The following is a 4,348-nucleotide window of genomic DNA, read 5'->3' as shown; positions in this document are numbered from 1 at the left end:
GGTCATCCTGATATCTGCAGCTCTCAGCAGAGAGGAGGCCCTGGAGAGGGTGGCTCCTCTGTGCTGGCAGGTCATCCTGTGTTCTCTATAGCTCTCAGAAGAGAGGGTAGCTCCTCTGCAGCTGGTCATCTCATTATCTCCAACTCTCAGCAGAGAGGGTATCTCCTCTCTGCAGCTGATCATCAGTCCTCTCTCCGTCCTCTCTGGGCTCTGGCTGAGCCGGTGGCTTTTATGGACCTCAGAGGGAAGGAAGTATGTGCTGATTGGTCCGTGGGCAGCCATGGGTGGCAAGTCCTGGAAAAGGCACCACAAGCCCCCACTCCAGTTTGCAGGACTGGCAGCCCAGACCCCAGAATTCAGGCCCTCCCTCACCTGAAGGTGGAGCCTTACTGGGACTGCCCTCTTCTGCCCAGGAACCTGTTTGCCTCCTGCTGCCATTCATGGTGCTAAGGCTCACCCAGACTTCCCTGAGAACTGAGCAGGCACCAACAGCAGGGAGAAGCCAGGCAGGCAGTGGGAGCAGGCACTTCTGAGTCTACAAGGGCAGGGGGGCCTTCCCAGCCCCCAAAAGTTCAGGGATGCCGGGAAAGGGGGAGGGTCTGGCTCCTGCTCCTGCTCCATGAAGTGGGAGGCCTGGATCTGTAGCCACAGATCTGGTTGCTGCAGCTGCACCTGGTAGGGTGGGGCTCCTACCTGCTCCATGGAGCAGGAGGCTCCGGTCTACAGCTGTAGTGTGGGTGGCTGCAGGGGCACCCTGGGAGCTCCAACCCCAACTCGGAACAGGTAGGGCTCCCGCTTGTCCAAGGATCCCGCCAGCTCCATGGAGCATGCAGCCCTGGCAATGCCTCCCTGCTGCTGCCATCACCATGACCTATCAATCACTAAGTGAGCCATTCTATCTGATATTTCTTGAAACTCTCCATCTGACTCCATTTTTATTTTGACTGCCTAGACTATCCAGGTTCAACAGCAGTCAAGGCCTCTTTGTCAGGGCAGCGACCCATGAGTCAGCCAAGATGAGCAGACAGGCTGCCTAAAGAGCCCACTGGGATAGGGGCTTCTGAGCTCCACTGGACCAGCAGGTGGCAGCAGGTAAATGATCAAGTGAACTGACTCATGGACATTAAAATGAAGCAGAAAACACTAGATGTGTTTGTGTGAATGCATGTGGGTGAGTGTGTGCTTAACTTTAGATCCCAGTAGGAGCACATGTTCCTTTCAAATGCTTATGACACACACAAATTGACCACAGATTCGGCTGCAAAGAAGTTTTTAATAAATTTCTAAAGATAGAAGTCATATAGAGCACAGTGTTTATCAAAATAAATTAAAACTGAAAATTGATAACAGAAAATAGAAAAAAATTCTAAGTACTTGAAAATGAATACCTCTCATAAATATCTTGAGTTTTTAAATATATTCCTTTTATGGCATAACTGAAAATGGATCACTATCATCAAAGGAATACAATGTATATCACTATTTGTCCAAAGTGGTAAACTGCAGAAAACTTGTAGCCTTAACACTATTTAATTTAGAGTTAGAGTGATTTATAAAATGAAACATTCAATCAAGGGGGCTAGAAAAATATCACTAATCATAAAGCAAAAAGTGGTAGAAATGAATTAACACATATAAAATCATGAATTAAATAAATTACAGAAAACCAGTATACTTGATTTAATGAGGAAATATCTACTTCTTTGCAATAACCAATACTTGGCACATCCTGGATAAGTCTGCCCAAGGGAGAAAAGAAAAAGAAAGAAAAGAGATATAAAAAGAGAATGGAAAAAAAACATAAAATTAAAATAAGGAAAAGATGTATAACCACAAATTAAAATAATTTGCTAGGTTCAGCTTGATACTATAACCATTTTATAACAAATAATTTGAAAAAGCTAAATGAAGGAATTGTTTTCCCAACTGTTATAGAGTAATACTTCCCAATATTTTTCACACCATAGAATACTTGGAAAATGATAATGTTGCATGACACAGTAGTGTGAAAGAAAAATTTTACTTGTGCCTAGAAGCAATAGGCATTAAAATTCTGGCCATCTCAGCACATCTTTACCCACTTATGGCAGGCTGGTTGGAAGTTGTATTCTAAAAGTCCTAGTCTAGGCAATATGCCAAGATTAGGAGGAGACAATAAGGAAGAAAATGCTAAAATGAAGAAACAAAACAAAATCATCAAAAAGTATGATTTTTTGCAGATATTATTATGTAATTAAATTGATAGAGAAAAAAATAGGGAAAACCTCAACATAAAATCATATGCAGAAGAGTTAGAAGTGGAACTCTAAGTTCAGAATCAGTAGACACAAGCAACAGGAAGAGGCATTAGAGATAGTCATCAGAATGATTAAATAAGGTATTGCCAATGGTTGACCAATCCCTTTTCCTCTGCTTATACTGAGCACAAGCTCATTCCCTGTGAAATTAAAGTAGTGAGTGTGGACCCTAGGAACAGAGACTCAGGGTAATTTTCCAGGTAGGGTGGGCAAACCAAGATGAATGGATTGCACCAACAATCAAAAAAATTTTTTTTAATTATCGACATACCCACATGGCATGTTCTACTCCTCCAAATGATAAAGGAAGGCTGATCAGAAACCACATACATAGGTAAATACAGGGAAATTACCAATCAAAAAGTGAGATGGCAATCAAAAACCACCAACCTTTTGAGGAAATTCTATGCCTTAAAAGAGAGAAACTGGACAGGTGCAGTGGCTCATGCCTGTAATCTCAACACTCTGGGAGGCCAAGGCAGGAGCATCAGTTCAGCCCAAGAGTTCCAGACCAACCTGGGAAACGTGACGAGACTCTGTCTCTACAGAAATTTTTTTTTTAATTAGCAGGCATGGTGGTACGAGCCTCAGCTACTCAGGAGGCTGAGGCAGGAGGATCTCTTGGCCCAGCAGGTTAAGGCTGCAGTGAACCATGATTGCACCACTGCACTCCAGCCTGGGTGATAGAGTGAAACCCTGTCTCAAAAAGAAAGAAAAAAAAGAAAGAAAGAAACTTAATTTCATTAACAAGAGATAATACCTAATAAAACAGATCACAAAACCAAAAAAAGTTAAAATTACTTCAATTAATAGAAACACACATTACTAAGAAGATTATTTAATTATGTACTGTAAATACTTTAAATTGTGATGACTGAAAAATATTTGAAACTTATTAGATAAAAAATGAGCCGAAAAAGGGAATAGACATGATTGAAGAAGGGACTGATGGGCTAAAAAACTAAACTTTGTTTTTACCACCTAAAAGCAGAACAGAAAGAAAAGATTTGGAAAATAAAAGAGAAAAGTGGACATGCAAAAGATATATTCAGAAACTCAACCCCTATTTATTTAAATAGAGTTCCAAAAGGAGAAAATAGAGAGAATGGAGGAGAGAAAACAAAGATAACTTTAAGAACATTTCACACAGCTTAAGAAACACAAAAGTCATCAGGGATATTGGTCTAAAATTCTCTTTTTTTGTTGTGTCTCTGCCAGGCTTTGGTATCAGGATGATGTTGGCCTCATAAAATGAGTTAGGGAGGATTCCCTCTTTTTCTATTGATTGGAATAGTTTCAGAAGGAATGGTACCAGCTCCTCCTTGTACCTCTGGTAGAATTCAGCTGTGAATCTATCTGGTCCTGGGCTCTTTTTGGTGGGTAGGCTATTAATTGTTGCCTCAATTTCAGAGCCTGCTATTGGTCAATTCAGGGATTCAACTTCTTCCTGGTTTAGTCTTGGGAGAGTGTAAGTGTCCAGGAAATTATCCATTTCTTCTAGATTTTCTAGTTGATTTGCATAGAGGTGTTTATAGTATTCTCTGATGGTAGTTTGTATTTCTGTGGGGTCAGTGGTGATATCCCCTTTATCATTTTTTATTGCGTCTATTAGATTCCTCTCTCTTTTCTTCTTTATTAGTCTTGCTAGCGGTCTGTCAATTTTGTTGATCTTTTCAAAAAACCAACTCCTGGATTCATTGATTTTTTAAGAGCCCGCATTGCCAAGACAATCCTAAGTCAAAAGGACAAAGCTGGAGGCGTCACGCTACCTGACTTCAAACGATACTACAAGGCTACAGTAATCAAAACAGCATGGTACTGGTACCAAAATAGAGATATAGACCAATGGAACAGAACGGAGCCCTCAGAAATAATGCCGCACATCTACAACCATCTGATATTTGACAAACCTGTCAAAAACAAGAAATGGGGAAAGGATTCCCTATTTAATAAATGGTGCTGGGAAAATTGGCTAGCCATAAGTAGAAAGCTGAAACTGGATCCTTTCCTTACTCCTTATACGAAGATTAATTCAAGATGGATTAGAGACT

This window comes from Piliocolobus tephrosceles, chromosome 13, assembly GCF_002776525.5.
Source record: "Piliocolobus tephrosceles isolate RC106 chromosome 13, ASM277652v3, whole genome shotgun sequence".
NCBI lineage: Eukaryota > Metazoa > Chordata > Mammalia > Primates > Cercopithecidae > Piliocolobus > Piliocolobus tephrosceles.
The sequence above is the reverse complement of the archived record's forward strand: the minus strand, read 5'-3'. Positions refer to the sequence as shown.